Source organism: Ovis canadensis, chromosome 4, assembly GCF_042477335.2.
Source record: "Ovis canadensis isolate MfBH-ARS-UI-01 breed Bighorn chromosome 4, ARS-UI_OviCan_v2, whole genome shotgun sequence".
NCBI lineage: Eukaryota > Metazoa > Chordata > Mammalia > Artiodactyla > Bovidae > Ovis > Ovis canadensis.
Window position 1 is genome coordinate 19,737 of NC_091248.1, and position 17,927 is coordinate 37,663.

The window sequence follows — 17,927 nt, forward strand, 5'->3', positions numbered from 1 at the left end:
TGTTTACACTTATTGGGATGTGTGGTATACCACATTCACACATGTCAGTAGCATTGGTGCAAAAACGATACATTTCTCAGGGGAAACTTCTACATGGACTCTTGGGATCAGAGCTCTAACTCATACACACATACTTTTCCTTTTAAAATGATCCTGCATGATAAGCAAACAAAACACTGGATGAACACCTAGACGGTGAGCTCTGTACTAAATGATTTTAAAGCCAGTAGATGGAATGAGCTGATGAGGAAGACTACAAACAAGTCATCTTCTTCAGCTTGGTCAAACTGCTCATAGTCATACAAGTGAATGAAAAGTTAAGCCTGTTGTCATTCAATCTGTTTTAAAGAAATAGAATAATAAAACAAATTAGTAAATCTTATTTTCTTAATAAACGTTGTATTATTTCTGCACGGCTTTGTTACTGGCATAAATAGAATATCTACAATAATAACGTGTAGATTATTATTGTAATAATAATGAAATGGATTCACATTCGATATCGATTCACATCTATAATTGATGCCATAGCTGTTTGATACTATTGCTTGAATGAATGCAACTTATGTGACTTCACAAACTACAAACACGACTAACATAATAGGTATTAAAAAACCTTGAGTGACATGAGCGTGAAGACTTAGTAGAGTTGCTCTCAAGAATAATGATACTATTATTCACTCTAGCCATAGTACTGGAATCTGTACATTAACACCCCTGCAAAAGAAATGGAAAGGATAGAATAATAATAAAGGAACTTCATAACTATATTCCTACTGTAAACATTCAACACTATGTTTTCTTTTAAACTGACTTTCATATTTGGTCTACTGTAACCTCTTCTGTGTTCATTTTATGCTAAACTTATTGCTAACAGTAAAATTACCATACGAGCTCTAATTATTTTTTTTTTACTTGCAAAGCTAATGATAGAACCAAAGGCCGATATCTACATCAAACAGGAGAAACGGAATGGAAACTGTAAACAATTTTATGGAAGAACATTTCTGTGCTCCTATTCAGTCAAATGGACATTCAAAAGGATGTGATTTTTCTCAAAGTTTATTTCAGAAACTTGGAATTGGATGACTGCAAACAATAACACTAATAATATATTGATACATAATATTAAAAATATACAGTGGGTCATTCTTTTTTTTATTCTGCCACAGCTAACAGACAGGAAGTCAGTTGTCGTAACTACTACTAACATAAGACCCTCACCGATAAGTGAAGATATATAGGAAAATCCATAATAGATCTAAAAACCATCAAAGATAAAATGGTAATTAAAAAATACAGTGACAGTTTAGTTGGTATAAGAAACAGGATGATTATGAAAGCAAAGCCAACAATCACGGATAGGCCATGGAAGCCCGTGGCTGTCACGAGTGTTGACTTGTATCCTTCATCTGAGGTTGTTAAAAGTGCTTGGTAAAATCCAGAGGTTTGCAGCAGTGGTAACCTCCTGAACAGACTGAAATAAAAAGGGTTTCCAGAATATCCTGATGATTTCCATCTACTAGGCTGTGGTGAGCTCAAGCAATACATACTCCAGAGGACAGAAGACAGACAGGTTGGGAACACGTCTACTGCACTTAGGGAGAAAGGGAATGTTGCTACTCAGCCTAGTACAAGTGTAGAAGCAACACCTCGGTGATTCGACCTTTAAAGAATAGATACGTATGAGAACGACTGGTATGAATAATCCTTCACAAGTGCGTTCTCAGACCTCCTCCCATCATAAGCACAAGCATAATGAAAACACTGAGTTTTCATGGTCTCACACAAAATTAGACTCACTTATGACTTTGCTTTGAGAAGAGTTGAACTACTCATTGTTAAAGAGAAATGATCCTTTCTTCTCTGAAGATTTGTGAATCATTCAAAGGGTGTGGTGAATAAACTACTTAAGGATCCAATACATAAAAATGCAATAGGCTAAGCACAGAGATGTTTTTCTCCCTTTCTCAAAGGATGGAACATTTTGTATTTACACTGATTTTGTCTCTACACTGATTTTGTCTTGACTTCATGTACAATTACATATTGATTTTTTTAGTTGACATACAATAGGACTAAAAATATTGATATTATACTAATAACTCATGTTGGTATGTGTGGTTGTCACATAGGATTCACAGGAGATTTAAATTCACAGTTGTCAACGTAAAGGATGAATGCTATTTAGCTTCTTCGTGAATCTAGACCATGAATGAAGAGTTTTCCTCAACATATTTCACTGAGGGAAATACAAGGATGATAGGCATAATACTATGCTTCGACTCATGGATATCTAAGCATTGCTCACAATACATATCTGATTTTCGAAATCAGGGTTCTTTCAGTGTCCTTGAACAGCATTTGTTTTTCTGTATACAGAAGAAAAAAACTCATGAGTATCAAACTGGTTCACATAAAACATGTGTATGAATTGTTATCTTCCTGAACCAGAGATCAAACCCACATCACTTCCACCTCCTGCACTGGTAGGCAGATTATTTACTGACTGTGCCACCTGGGAATCGACATACATTTCAAGGACCACTGCCATCAGCTTCTACTGTTCATGACCAAAGTAGGAGAAACAACATTGGAAGAAGTACTCATAAGGGTACTCATAGGAAGTACTCATAAGTCAAGGAACTGTTATACTGGGTACTCTCGTTATTACTGGGACAAGTCAGTTCCTCTGATGATGACGGGTATAACTGAAAAATTATTACAAATGCATGGGCTGCGATGTCTACATGATAAATGTGTTCCTCTTATACTATTGCTTCAGGGATGCCTACTTCCACATGAAGGACTGCACTTCAAGGGATGCCTGCTATTCCAGCTCAAGCAACAGATAGTGAAGTGCAGATCATTGTCCTTTGTTGAAAATAATCAGCAGTTTGTCAACATAGGGAACATGCCGGAGGAACCCTTGGGATGGAACTCTAAAAACAGGTTGGGCCCTCTTTTTGCCAAGCCCTGCGATAAACTACAAATCAGAAAAAGAAAAATAGCATCGGTTTTGTCAGGACTTCCTCATCTTTTCTTTCTCGGTAGCAGGAAGCAGACATTGAGGCCAGAGGACTGCAGGATTTCATTGTGAACTAATGTTGGGTGGGGTGGAAGCTCATCACTCTAGTAAGAATGTGGCTCAATAAAACGGAATTTCATTCACTTCATGGACATAGAGTTCTATAATCCTTCATTAAGGAATTCAATAAGCTATATTTCCTTACACCTTCACAATCTCTTGGTTTACGAGAATGTCAATTGCTAGTCCAGCACTTATACAATGAGTGTTACAGGTAGTATTAGTGTATAAATGATGATGAGCAATGACAGGAAGTTTATTTATTCTCTGTTTGAATTCTTGATTTTTTATATAATTTTTTATAATATCCTTACAGATGTGAATATTTTAGTGACATGTATAAATACACGTTGAGTAGTGCTATGATAACTCATAGTGTTGGCACAATAAATATCATGGTTATTATGTGCTTTTCATATATTCCTTTTGAGATTCTCTTCCATTATACATTATCATAAGATATTTAATAGTTTCCTAAACTGTACAGTAGGTCCTTGTGGCTTCTTTTATATATAGTAATGTATTTGTTAATAATTCAAACAAAAACTGGTACACAAATATTCATAGTGACATTCACGATAGCTCAAAGGTAGAACTCATTCAAGTGTCCATTGGTGGGAGACTGAATATGCAACACAAGGTATATTCAGAAGCTTGAACGGTATTCCACCATACAGAAAAGTACATTAAATGGTGCTGTCACTCTGCAAGACATTACAGAAATGACTCCAAAACAAACACATGGAATAAATACATAGTTCGATTCCAATTCAAGCTATGTACCCAAAAGGATTAGGAAAGGGGGCTGAAAAAATGGATACTTCTTCCGTCATACTCACAACAGCATGATTCACACTGGCAAACAAACAGAAGTGATCTAAGTGTCCATGGCAGCCAATTCCATAAACAAACTGTGGTATACACACAATGGAATCTGATTCGGCCCTTCAAAGTCAGTAATTCTGACAATGCGACAATGTGGACAAACCTTATGGTCATTAGATTAAGTGAAATAAACCAGACCAAGAAAAGACAAACGTGCTGTGATTCCACTCATATGAGATATCCAAACAAGTCAAATCTGTCAGAAATAGCAGAGAGTGATTCCGACCGATCGAAAAGAGTTCATGTTTCATGGACCTCAGTTTCCCTTGGAAAAACTGACTTCCCGTGATATCTCCAAAACCAATTAGACAAATAATTGGAAGCTATATCCAGTCAAATGAATGTAGACATAATGTTACATACAGTGTACACCAAACTCACTCAAACTTCTTAACAGACAAAAGGCAAAACTGTATCTATGGTACCTCATCTTAGCTTAAAACTGTATCTACAGTACCTCACTTCTGCTTATAAAATTTAACAACAACAACAACACACTAAAGTCTATCCAAAAAAAGGATATAAAACATATATAACATTAACTTTAAAAAATTGGAAATTTAAACTGTGGAAAACCTTATTCACAAAACTTAAACACAAGCCACAGGAAAATATATTTATAAAATACATATCTGATAAAGGATTGTACTATAAACATACCAAAAAATCTGGAACAATCTCATAAAAAATGTATAAACCTAAACACCTGGCCTACAAAAATATAAAGATAGTAAATAAGCCTATCAAAAAGACTCAAAATCACATATCATTAGGAAATTACAAACTAAAATAACAGTGAGGTAGCACTGCACACCTATTAGATTCAGTAAACTCAAAAAAAGGGGGTAGGGCACAACTTCTCTGGTGGCTCAGTGGTAAAGAATCTGCCTGACAATGCAAGACACTCTAGTTCGATCCGTTACCCCAGAAGATCCCACATGCCACAGAGAAACATAGCTGGATGTTTCCACAGCTAAACAAGGCTCTCCTGTGACCTGAATACTACATGGCTAGCACTTACTAAAAAGCTTTGAAAACATCCAGACAAAAAGTATCGCATGATTATATACAACAGCTCTACTTGTAATAACTAAAAACTTTCAAATATCAGGATGTCTTCAGTAGATGACAGTGTAAACAAATGGGGATACATCCAAAGTGAAGGGGAGCAAATGCTACCACAAAATATACCACCTCAGCATGAGAATCAGTTGGACCCAATTAACTTTTATTTTTTTAGAGGACACATGATCATCTCTGAAACCCAAGTTCAAGACAGCTCTTCTGTGAGTCACATTTACCAGAGAAATCTCATTTCAAAGGAATCCTCTCTATATGCCAGATAGAAGGATGAGACACAGTCTTTTGAAACTCTTTTTTCTTTTCTATCGATAGGGAAAGCTAAGCCGTAAATCTGCACAACCACCATACCCTTCCTTTCCTTTGGTTGTATTTTTTTTAATATTTGTCTCTTTTTTAACCTGGCTGTGCCAGGTTGACCTTCATTGAGGCAAGCCAGATACTTAGCTACAACATGCAAATTCTCCGTTGTGGCATGGGAGATCTAGTTCTTGGATCAGGGAATGAACCTGGGCCTCCTTCTTTGGGAGTGTCCAGTCTCAGCCACTGGACCACCAGGAAGTGCCTGTTTTGTTTTCAGATGAAGATGGAATCTAAGGTGATATCTTGGGCCATTTCAGTCACTGACTCAGTTTCCTGAGTTTCTCCAAAGCACGCATAAGGTGCACATTATTAAACTGGTTTGCAAAACAAGAAAAGGTTGTCTGCTACAACACTGTATGCTTACAAATATCTAAACGGTAAATGGCATATTATTTATTTTTAATTGCTATGGGGGGAGAAAGAATGCAGGATTCATACATGTTACAACATGAATAAATATTAAAACCATCTTCAGTGAAAAAAAAAATCCACATAGGAAAGGCCACCCAGAACCCTTATTCACCATGTCTGCTTTCAATCCATCAAGTTTGTCCAAATAACTGAAAATCTCAGTAACACTCTAAATAAAGAAAACAGGATGAAGATGGAAACAAAAGATATATTCATACATTTGAACAATTGCTAAAAGTGGAAGTGGGGTGGTGGACTACATTATAATGTAGATACCATATGATTTCCTGATTTTGGAGATTATGTGCTGGTTCTGAAGAAGGAACCCATTTTGGATAAAACACATAGAGTATTTTAGATGATGTGGCAAATGCTAGCACTTGTTCCCATTGCTAGGCATTTTCTGTACATTTTAAATGACTGGAAAGTATACTAGGTTTCAAAACAACCATGTCGATACCACAAAAGAAATTTAGAGCAGACAGGCAGGAAACTTTCTGATACAGGCCAAGACTTACCCAGATGAAGTTCAAGGGAAGCTGCGATGCTCACTGCCCGTGAAGGAGTCCACGTGGAATGAAGAAGTACTGTGGGAAGTCTATTAGTAACCACCATGTCTTGGGTCCTCTGGATGACCTACTGCAGGAGAAACAGATCTTACAGATAAAATGATCCACATCACTTCACAAAAAGTTGTTAGGCTACATTCAGTAAAGCGGAATCATTTCGGATCAATTTACAATCATATAAAATACTACCATTTACAGTCCAGAAATCACTTGCATTTCTACACACTAATAACAATCAGAAAAAAATATTAAGAAAATCCCACTTAAATAAAACATCTAGCAACAAACTTAATCAAGAACATAAAAGACCAGTAGTCAGAAAACTAGAAAGCACTGATAAAGAAACCAAAGAAAACACAAATACACAGAAAACTGTTCCACGCTCATGCACTGGAACAATGAGGAATTAAAAGGTCCATTCCAACCAAAGTCATCAACAAATACACGGACTGCAATCACAAAATAATATTCAATGGCATTTTTCACAGAAATAGAAGTATTCCTCATATTAGACTGCTACTGTTGAACAGGACCTTAAACAGCCAAAAAGACTCTGAGAAAGAGGAACACAGCTGGAGGCATCTTCCTATCCCTCTTCAAACTACATCATGGAGCTGTAGTGACCACCACAGTGAGGAACTGGCAGGAACACAGACACATGGACTCCAGGAGAGAATAGAGAGCCCAGAAACGAACCCACCTGTACATGGTCAGTTCCTGAAAATCAAACCAGGAACGAGCGAAGAGGAAAGGACAGTCTTCTCAAGAAACAGTGACAGGAAAATGGCCACCTACACGGAAGAACATCAGTGTTCATCCTCTACATCATCTAACGCAAATCTAACTGAAAACCCACCGCTTTGCACACGGAGCTCTTTCCCCCTGAGTCCTCTGAGATGGACCCCCAGTCAGCCCTCAGCTGGACACAGGAAACGTCTACTCCGTCCTCATTTTCCGCTCTTGCAGCGCCTCCCTGCTGGTGGGCACTGAGGCAACCCTGCTCCTCTCAGCCTGGATGCAGCCCTGTTATCCAGAAGCCTGAGCCCTGATGGTCCTGAGGAGACAAAGCTCCCGCCAGCTGCTCACGGAGCAGAGTCTAAAGGCAAAGCGTCCTGCGCCCGCGGGTCAGAGGGGCCTTTGGCGCCCCCTTCGGGCCACAGGAGAAGAGCGGGCAGCCCGGCGCTCACAGACCTCAGAGGGCTCACCCAGAAGCAGCTCTGCTGCGAGCACTCAGACTGGAAGCCCAAACTGAAATGGAGCAGAATAGCTCCATGACCCTCTGCAAAACATGGCTAAGGAACAAACAGAGCCTGTATGGAATGCAGCCATAAAAAGGAACACATTTGAGTTTGTTCTAATAAAGGGGAGGGAAGTCAGTCAAAGAGAGAAAAACATGTAATCTAGAAGGATGGTACTGATGAGTCTGTTCACAGAGCAGCAATGGAGGTGCAGACATAGAGAACAGACTTACAGACGAGGGTGGAGAACAAGAGGGAGAGGGTGAGATGAATGGAGAGAGCAGCATGGGTGCAGGTACACCTACATTTGTAAATATGTAAACCAATGGGAATTTGCTGTATGATTCAGGGAACTCAAACTGGGGCTCAGTATTAACCTGGAGAGGTGGGAATGCGTGCGAGGTGGGAGGGAGATTCAAGAGCAAGAGGACATAGGTACACCTATGGTTAATTCATGTGGATGTATGACAAATCAAACCAATATTGTAAAGCAATGATCAATCAACTAAAAAGAAATAACTGTTTAAAAAAATATGAACATAAACACAAACTTTGCAACAAGGTAACTCCATTTTAAAAACTATAGAATTTTAGAAAACTACTAAAGTTCTACATGACCGTTGGTCTGGTGATCAGGTCTAACATACACAAAACAAGCCAACTTACCAAATTATGAATACAAATTAGTTAAAACATTGCCTTTTATCATTTCATACATTTACCCTGTGGAGGACCTTACTCGAGAGAACCAAAAACAAACTATTAAATGAACCACCGACCACCCACCCTGGCCAGGCAACAGAGAAAAGAAAACACTTGCAGGAGTCATCTTACAACAGGAGGGCCTGGGAAGGAACAAGGAACGAACAAGCTACCACCAACCAGAATTCTGGAGAGGTCAGGTGATGGGAGGCTCCAGTTCAGAGGTCCTACCAACCTCCCAGGATCCACTTCGCTGGAATCCATCTCAGCTGAGTGATGTGTGTGCCCCCAAGAGAGATCCCAATTCAGAATGCCTGGCAAGAGACAAACCAGAAATTAACCCGATGACCATAAAACCTGAGACTGTGAGCCACATGACAGAGTGGCTCTCTCCGTTTCCCTCACCCTCCTGCCCTCCACCCCGGCAGCCCTTCCCAATAAAGCCTCTCGCTTGGACAGCACTCCTCTCCTCAGACAACTCATTGCCCAGTGTCAGACAAGAACTCACTCTCAAGCCCTGGAAGGGATCCCCCTTCCTTCATCAAAAGCAATATCCAGGAGAAAATATCTTCAAAACGCTATCTTGCAGAGAAGGAAATCAGAGAAGGCAATGGCAGCCCACTCCAGTACCATTGCCTGGAGAATCCCACGGACAGAGGAGCCTGGTAGGCTGCAACCCCGGGGTCACTAAGAGATGGACACGACTTCACTGAGTGACTTCACTTTCACTTTTCACTTTCATGCACTGGAGAAGCACATGGCAACCCACTCCAGTGTTCTTGCCTGGAGAATCCCAGGGACAGAGGAGCCTGGTAGGCTGCTGTCTATGGGGTCGCGCAGAGTCAGGCACGACTGAAGTGACGCAGCAGCAGCAGCAGAGAAGGAAATGGCACCACCTGCAGTACTCTGGTCTCAGAAATCCCAGGGACAGAGGAGCTTGGTGGGCTACAGTCCAAAAGCAGGGCATTTCTGACTGGAGGAAACAGTCCCAGGGAAGCTGAGCTGCTCACCAGAGGCCCCAGAGCTTTGGATAGCACACCAGAGCTGGGGCTGAGGATTCCCAGCTGCCATGCCTCTTGATCCTGGCCTCTTTCACTAGATACATGTGTGGAAAACTAGAATCTAAAATATGCCCTGGTAGTTCCATAGATTCCAAAGAATCCACCCCCTGGTGCTGGAGATGCATGTGCGATCCCTAGGATGGGAAGATCCCACATCCTATGGAGCCCGTGTGCCACAACTGCCGAGCCTGTGCTCTAGATCCTGGAAGCCACGATGCCGAGTTCACATGCTGCAGCCACTGAAGCCCATGAGCCTGTGCCCCTCAACAAGAGGAGACACTGCAGTGAGAAGCCTGCAAACCACTAGTTATGGCCCATGCTCACCAAAACTAGAGAAAAGCCCACACACAAAGATGCAACACAGCCAACAATCAGTAAAACTGTTTTCCTAAAAAAAATGCATATCTGACAAAGAAACTGTATTCGAATTGTCCAAGAACACTAGAGCAAACAAGCCCATTCATAATTGGTAGCGACTGAAATAGACACCTGGCCACTGAGGGTATACTGATAGTAAACTATCATACAAAAACATACTCAAGATACTGGTGCAATGCATGCAGAGCCCCCTTTGAAAGACAATCTGACAGTTTTTTTTCAGTAACCACGTGGGACAAGCACTGAATTCTGTGTATGACAAGCGGTGGAAGCCAGGTATCTTACCATTGGAATGCAAAGTTACAGATAAACAAAAGGAAACGTTACAATGTCCATGTCGTGGTGGATCAGGTTGGAGACATCACAAATTACCTTTAACTGAATATGTTCAAAGGTGAGCTGGAATACATGTATATATATATCCATGTATTTGTCAGCTGAGCATATTGAGCTCCTACATGTATGTTTTAAATATCATTCTCCAATAAAAGGGAACAGGAAACATCTCCGATGGCCCGGTGGTAAAGAATCTGCCTACCGATGCAGGGAACACGGGTTCAATTCCTGTGTAGGAGATCCCACACGCCCAGGGGCAACGAAGCCCTTGAACAACTCTAGAAGTTTGCATGCTCCAGAGCCCAAGTTCTGCAAACAGAGAAAGCACTGCAATGAGAAGCCATGGCACAGCAACTAGAGGGTAGCCTCTGCTCACTACAACTAGACAAACGAGCAATAAAGACCCAGCACAGTCAAAAATAATGTAATGTTAAAAAAAGGGACAGTTCTTTGAAGAAATGACTGAGACTAGGGGTGAGACTGTAAATATATGAGCCAGGGTCATCTTAAATTATGAGAAATTAAAGAAACTAAAGACAACTATCAAGCTGTCCAAACTGATACAAATGGGTGATGACACAGTGCTATCTGTATACACCAGCAAATAACAATCTGAAAAGGAATTTAAACAAACGATTCCCTTTCAGTCATGTCAACATTAATAAAAGACTTTGCTATGGACAGAATGAGGATAACAAGACTGGCACACTGGAAATGATACATGATTGCTGAAAAATACCTTAAAGACATGGACAGATACTCCATAGCGATGAAAAGGCTTCAGTTGGCAATACCATGGAATGCATCTTCAATCTGAAATGAAGATTCAATATGAATTACAAAAGGCTGAAAGGTGGTTGCTAAACCACAAAAGATGCCAGCATTCTTGGACTCCAGAGGAGAATTCAATCCAGGGCAAGTGACGAAGCTTGATGGCTCAGAGGTTTTCTGTTAAAAAGTTTTATTAAAATATAAAAGAGATCGAGAGAGCTGCTGACATAGACAGTAAAAGGGGGAAGAAAGAGTACCCCCTGCTAGTCTTTAGCCAGATGTTATAGAGCCACTAGCAGTCTGCTAATGAAAGAAAGACAATGTGTCAGAGAATGGCACCAGGCCCCTCACCCACAGCATGCATTGAGATAACATTGGCAGCAGATGAGTCATCCCAGGCCATAAAATGATGGACATGAATCTTGAAGAAAGGCAGATTTCCAAGCAAATATATAGTTTCATTCACATAGATTAAGAGAACAAGGTATGAGTAAAACATACCGGTTTGTCAAGTTTTTTCTGAGCCTTTAGGGGAAACTGACCTGAAGACAGAGCCTTGGGTAAATACATAGTACATTAGCATACCTTAAGACAAACATTTCCATAAGAAAAATGCATTGCTTAGTTCAAGGTTTGAGGAAAGTTAAATTCAGGTGGAGCCAGGAGTGGTCATGGCAACACAGAATTTTCTGAGAAACCTCCTTTTAAATTTGTATCAAGATGGAGGAAAAAAAATGCAGCACTCTTTTGTCTCCTCCGGCCTCTTAAGAGAGAGGAAAAAACGTCTGACACTTGCAGTCTATTTTCTCTGTCTGGAGACCCCTGGCCTTCCTGCCTGTTATCCTCTCCAGGCCTGTAGGAAGCAATACACTAGGCTGCTTGGGAAAACCGCGCGGGTCTGAGCTTTATGCAAAGGGGTAAAGCGGTAAAACCCTTGGCCCCAAAGGCGAGGCTTTTCTGCGACCGCCATTTTAGTCGGCTCCGAGACTGCAAACAAAGAGGGCAGAATACATGGTTCCCTGCTCCGCCCAGTCTGAGTTCCCTTACCTGTGGCCCACAGCCCTGCGCTCTGCTCGCTGGATGCCAATCGACGGGGACCCAGGAGCCCACGAAACGAGCATTCCCAGCTGCAATGGCGAGCCCTGAGAGCCCTGGCCCCCGACGCGCCGCCATGTTCATCCCGCCCCAGACCCGCTCACGTGAGCCGCGCTCCTGACCAGCCGCCCAGGTTGGCCCCGCCCCCGACGCGCTCACGGTGCGCCCCACCCCCACGCCCCCTTCCAGGACAGGCCCGCGGGACCGCGACTGCCTCCAGGTGAAACACAAGGACAAGCAAATCCACCCCACCGAGACAATCCAAGCTTTTTCTCAGCTGATCTGTCTATGATTTAGGGATAAAACTATGACTATAGAAAGCAAAGATGACCTAGGACAGCCATGATATTCTATAGAGCCAGACCCTGGCGGGCAGAGGCTTGAAGAGGGTCCGGGAGCTCTGTCAGGGCAGCAGGCCTCTGTAGCATAGAGGTTAGGTGCGCTGGTAAGCAGGCAGACTATGGTCTGTAAGTCAGGAGTTCAAGTCCGCAGCTTAGCTCTTTTGCTCTTAGGGGGCGGGGGACAGCAAGAGGCGGGGCTTAGACCAGAAACGTTTATTTTTATTTTAGAGGTTTATTGTTAAGCTTAGGGTTAGGGTCCGGGCAACCCCCCAACTTGTTCAGGTTCGGGTTCAGGGTTAGGGTTAGAATTTGGGGAACCCCCCTCTTCTAAGAGTTCGGGTTTGGGTTAGGGTTCATGTCAGGGTCAGGGTTCAGGTTACGGTTAGGGTTAGCATTAGTGTTGGGGTTACAGCTTAAAGTGAGCCCTAATAGGGCTCATAGTTCTTTATTAGCCTGCCCTGGCGGGCCGAGGCTTGAAGAGGGTTCGGGAGCCCTGCTGAAAGCAGCAAGCCTCTGTAGCATAGGGGTTAGGGAGGCCACTAGGCAGGCAGACTATGGCCTGTAAGTCAGGAGTTCAAGTCTCCAGTCTGACCTTTTTCTTTTAAGGGGCAGGGGACTGCAAGAGCCAGGGCTTAGACCAGAAAATTTTTTTATTTTAGAGGTTTATTGTTAAGCTTAGGGTTAGGGTTCGGGCAACCCCCCCACTTGTTAGGGTTCGGGTTCAGGTTAGAATTCGGGGACCCCCCTCTTCTTAGAGTTCGGGTTTGGGTTAGGGTTCAGGTCAGGGTCAGGGTTTGGGTTACGGTTAGGGTTGGCATTAGTGTTGGGGTTACAGCTTAAAGTGAGCGCTAATAGGGTCCATAGTTCTTTATTAGCCTGCCGTGGCGGGGTGAGGCTTGAAGAGAGCCTGGGAGCAAGACAAAACCCAGTAATCCTCCCTAGCGAAGCGGTTAGGCTGACAACCAGTTAAACATCCAACTTGGCTCTGTAGGTCAGGCATTCAAGTCCCAGTTTTGCCTCGTTTGCTTTTAGGGGGTGAGGGACAGCAAGGGGCGGGGCTTAGGCCAGAAAAGTTTATGTTTATGTTAGAGTTTTATTGTTAGGGTTAGGTTTAGGGTTCCGGCATCCCCCCAACTTGTTAGGGTTCAGGTTCAGAGTTCGGGTGCGAGGAATCCCCTCTCTACTTAGGGTTCGGGTTCAGGGTTCGTGTTTGTGGTTTGGGGTTCAGCGTTTGGGGTTAGGGGTTCGCGGTTCTAGTTTGAAGTTTGGGGTTCCAATTAGGGGTTCAAGGTTCAGTTTAGGGGTTCGGGGTTTGGGTTAGGGGTTCGCAGTTTGGGTTTGGGGTTTGGGGTTCGGATTAGGGGTTCGCGTTTCAGATTTGGGGATCAGGTTATGGGTTCTCAGTTCAGGTTCCGGGTTCGCAGTTCGGGTTTGGGGTTTGAGGTTCAGGTAAAGGGTTTGGGGTTCGCGGTTTGGGTTTGTGGTTTGAGGTTTGGGTTTGGGGTTTGGGGATCAGGTTAGGGGCTCTCGGATTGGGTTAGGGGTTCACAGTTCGGGTTTGGGTTTGAGGTTAGGATGAAGGGTTTGGGGTTTGGGGTTCACGGCTTGGGTTGGAGGTTTGGGATTCAGGTTAGGGGTTTTGGGTTTGGGATTCGGGTTATGGGTTTGGGTTTTGGGGTTCGCGGTTTGGGTTTGGGTTTGGGGTTTGGAGTTCGAGGTTTGGGGTTCGCTTTTCAGGTTAGGGGTTGAGGGTTGGGGTTTGGGGTTCGCGGTTTGGGATAGGGGTTCACGGATTTGGTTAGGGGTTAGGGATTTGGGGTTTGGAGTCTGGGATTTGGGTCAGGGGTTCGCGGTTTGGGGTTCCAGTTATGGGTTTGGGCTTTGGGTTCAGGGTTGTGGTTTGGGGGTTTGGGGTTCGGTTTTTGGGTTTGCAGTTTGGGTTACGGATTAGGGGTTTGGGGTTTGGGTTTGGGGTTCGGGAATTGGGGTTCGAGGATTGGGGTTGGGGGTTCCGATTAGAGGTTCAGTAAGTGAGATTTGTGGTTCGGGGGTCAAGATTTGAGGTTTGGGGTTTGGGCTTCGGGGGTTTGGGTTCAGGGTTTGGGGATGGGGGTGTGAGGTGCAGTTTTGAGTTTCGCTGTTCAGGTTAGGAGTTAGGGGTTGGGAGTTCGAGGTTCGGCTTAGGGGTTTGGGGTGTGCGGTTTGGGGTTTGAGGTTTGGGGTTCCGGTTAGGGGTTTGGGGTTTGGGGTTCGGATCAGGGGTTTGGAGTTTGGGTTTGAGGGTTGGGTTTTGGGGTTTGGGTTTCGGGGTTTAGAATTCGGGTTAGGTGTTCGCAGTTTGGGTTAGGGGTTTGGGGTTTGGGTTGGGGGTGTGGGGTGTGGGGTACGGGTTAGGGGTTTGGGTTCAGGGTTTGGGGTTCAGTTTATGGGTTTGCGTTTCCGGTAAGGCATTAGGGGTGTGCGGTTTGGGTTTGGGGTTCGTGTTAGCGGTTTGGGGTTGGGGGTTCGGGTTCCAGATTTGGGGTTCGGGGTTTGAGTTATGGATTCGGGGTTTGGGCTAGGTGGTTCGGGGTTTGTGGTATGGGGTTTGGGGGTCGGGGCTTGGGTTTGGGGCTCGGGTTGGGGGTTCGGGTTCGAGTTAGGGGTTCACGGATCGGGTTAGGGGTTTGGGGTTCAGCGTTTGAGGTTCGGTTAAGGGGTTCGCTGTTCTGGTTAGGGGTTAGTGACAGGGGCTTCTGTTTTAGGGTAGGGGGTCGCAGTTCAGGTTATGGGTTAGGGGTTTGGTCTTTCGTTTTCGGGTTATGGTAAAGGGTTCAGGTAGGGGATTGGGTTAGGGGATTGGGGTTCAGGTTTGGAGTTCGGTGCTTGGGGTTAGAGATTTGGATTCGGGAAATGGGTTGGGGTTCATGGTATGGTGTTCGAGTTAGGGGTTTGGGGTTCGGAGTTTGGGGGTTCTTGTTCTGATTAGGGGCTTGGGGTTTGGGGTATGGGGTTTGGCTTCGGGGTTAGAGGTTTGCGGTTTGGGGTTTCGGTTTGGAGATTGGAGTTTGGGTTTGGGATTAAGTGGTAGGTGTTTTGGTTTGAGGTTGGGTTAGGGTTAAGGTATCAGGTTTAAGGTTCATTGTTTGGGGATTCGAGCTAGGCATTCAGTTTACGGGTTCGGATAATAGGGTTTTGAGGTCAGGGTGGAGTTCGGGGTTTGGAGTCACGATTAGGGGCTACTGAGTGCCGCACAGGCAAGGGCTCCAGGAGTAAAAGCACGCTACGCGAAGCTGGGAGACGCCACTGGCGCATTTCTGGCCTCAGCTCCGCTCCTGCCTTACCTCTGCACCTAGGCCCCAGGCGTCCTTGGGGAGGGCTTAGGGGCCGGTGGCTTGCTCACTGCCAAGGGCTCCAGCAGGGAGAGCTCCGTGAGAGGGAAGGGAAGGGCAAGTGCAGGGCTCTTCCAGCTGTTGCTTGGCCGCCGAGACTCAGCGCCGCACGGAGAGCACCAGGCTCCCAGGGCCCCTGGCTGGGGTCTGCAGCCCCGCACACCCGGAGGCTGATTCCCTGGGCGCCCAGCAGCTGCCTTACACACGTAGCTTCCCTAGCGCTTTCCTCCCCAGCAGAGACGTGTGCAGCTGGTTGGGGCCTGCCCCTGCGTGCCTGGGCTCCCACCCACAGCCCCAGCTCAGGGCAAGCAGCCCCTGAGCCAAGAGCTGCAGGAGGCGTAGAGCGCCCCCGCCTGGTAGCCGAGGGAACAGCATGCGGGGAAGCGAGCCTCCTCGAGGAAAGAAGAGGCAGCCTAGCCTCGTTTGGCTCAAGCCATACTTGGCTGGAGCCGAGTGAGCCTCCAGGACGGCAGAGCTCCAGCTCTGCTCAGAGGCCCTATCTGGCTGAGTTGTTGGTGGGAGGCTGCTCTGCCCTGGGCGAGCCTTGCCCTGACTTGCCTCGCTGCTAGGCTTCCTGCCCAGGAAGGAGCAGGCTGCGCGAGGCTGGGAGATGCCACTGGCGCCTTCCTGGCCTCAGCTCCGCTCCTGCCTTGCCTTTGCACCTAGGCCCCAGGCGTCCTTGGGGAGGGCTTAGGGGCCGGTGGCTTGCACACTGCCAAGGGCTCCAGCAGGAAGAGCTCTGTGCGAGGGAAGGGAAGGGCCAGTGCAGGGCTCCTCAAGCGGTTGCTTGGCCGCCCAGACTCAGCGCCAAACCGAGTGCACCAGGCTCCCAGGGCCCCTGGCTGGGGTCTGCAGCCCCGCACACCCGGAGGCTGACTCCCTGGGCGCCCAGCAGCTGCCTCACACACGTAGCTTCCCTAGCGCTCTCCTCCCCAGCAGAGACGTGTGCAGCTGGTTGGGGCCTGCCCCTGCGTGCCTGGGCTCCCGCCCACAGCCCCAGCTCAGGGCAAGCAGCCCCTGAGCCAAGACCTGCAGGAGGCGCAGAGCGCCCCCACCTGGAAGCCGACTGACCCGCTGGCCTGGAGGCGAGCCTGCTCGAGGGAAGAAGAGGCAGCCCAGCCTCGTTTGGCTCAAGCCCTACTTGGCTGGAGCCGAGTGAGCCTCCAGGACGGCAGAGCTCCAGCTCTGCTCAGAGGCCCGTTCTGGCAGAGTAGCTGGCGCGAGGCTTCTCTGCACTGGGCGAGCCTTGCCCAGACTTGCCTCGCTGCTAGGCTTCCTGCCCAGGAAGGAGCAGGCTGCGCGAGGCTGGGAGACGCCACTGGCGCCTTCCTGGCCTCAGCTCCGCTCCTGCCTTGCCTTTGCACCTAGGCCCCAGGCGGCCTTGGGGAGGGCTTAGGGTCGGTGTCTTGCACCCTGCCAAGGGCACCAGCAGGGAGAGCTCTGTGAGAGGGAAGGGAAGGGCAACTGCAGGGCTGCTTCATCGGTTGCTTGGACGCCCAAACTGAGCGCCACACAGAGAGCACCAGGCGCCCAGGGCACCTGGCTGGGGTCTGCAACCCCGTACACCGGGAGGCTGATTTCATGGGCGCCCAGCAGCTGTCTCACACACGGAGTTTCCCTGGTGCTCTCCTCCACAGCAGAGACGTGTGCAGCTGGTTGGGGCCTGCCCATGCGTGCCTGGGCTCCCGCCCACAGCCCCAGCTCAGGGCAAGCAGCCCCTGAGCCAAGACCTGCAGGAGGCGCAGATCGCCCCCGCCTGGAAGCCGAGTGAACAGCATGCGGGGAAATGAGCCTCCTTGGGGGAAGCAGAGGCAGCTCAGCCGCGTGCAGCTAAAGCCTGCTTGGGCAGAGCTGAGTGAGCCTCCAGTCCGGCAGAGCTCCAGCTCTGCTCAGAGGCCCGATCTGGCAGAGTTCCTGGCGTGAGGCCGCTCTGCCCTGGGCGAGCTTTGCCCAGAATTGCCTCACTGCTAGGCTTCCTGCCCAGGAAGGAGCAGGCTGCGCGAGGCTGGGACAAGCCACGGCGCCTTCCTGACCTCACCTCCGCTCCTGCCTTGCCTTTGCACCAAGGCTCCAGGCGTCCTAGGGGAGGTCTTGGGGCCAGTGGCTGGCACAGTGCCAAGCGTTCCAGCAGGGAGAACTCCGACAGAGGAACGAGAAGGACATATGCAGGGCTCCTCCAGAGGTTGCTTGGCCGCCCAGACTCAGCGCCGCCCGGAGAGCACCTGGCTCCCAGGGTCC

At 46.7% G+C, this 17,927-nt stretch overlaps 1 long non-coding RNA gene across 1 annotated transcript; it reads right to left on the reverse strand.

Annotated features, from left to right (window-relative positions):
* Window positions 1-3,323: 3,323 nt before the first annotated feature.
* LOC138438749 (uncharacterized) lies at window positions 3,324-12,108 on the reverse strand. The gene is made up of 5 exons (XR_011256453.1): window positions 11,930-12,108; window positions 10,851-10,924; window positions 10,314-10,420; window positions 8,517-8,650; window positions 3,324-6,466 (listed from the first exon to the last, which is right to left on the reverse strand). It is a non-coding gene; the product is annotated as an uncharacterized lncRNA (long non-coding RNA).
* Window positions 12,109-17,927: the final 5,819 nt, after the last annotated feature.